Here is a 304-nt window from a genome sequence, read left to right as displayed (position 1 = left end):
TTTGTTTTTTGTTTTTTCTGATAATAAAACCGAAGCTCAGATGGGTTAAGTGACTAACACAGAATCACACATCCAAAGTGGTAGAGTTAGGCTATGAACCTAGTAGATCTGACTCATTTGTCTTTGTCTTATCACCTTTGGGCTTGATATAGTTCATAGGATGAGAGTAATGTACATGAAATGATGATGATCAATATCAAACATTATTTTTGATGGGCTAAATTGTGGGGACTAGATTACTAAGGACAAGCTCCATGGAGTAGACATTACTTGAGTAGTACCTTGAAGAACAGGTGGGACTTAG

The sequence above is a fragment of the Bison bison genome, unplaced genomic scaffold (genome assembly GCF_000754665.1).
Source record: "Bison bison bison isolate TAMUID 2011002044 unplaced genomic scaffold, Bison_UMD1.0 scf7180017855059, whole genome shotgun sequence".
Lineage (NCBI taxonomy): Eukaryota > Metazoa > Chordata > Mammalia > Artiodactyla > Bovidae > Bison > Bison bison.
This window is presented reverse-complemented; position numbering follows the sequence as displayed.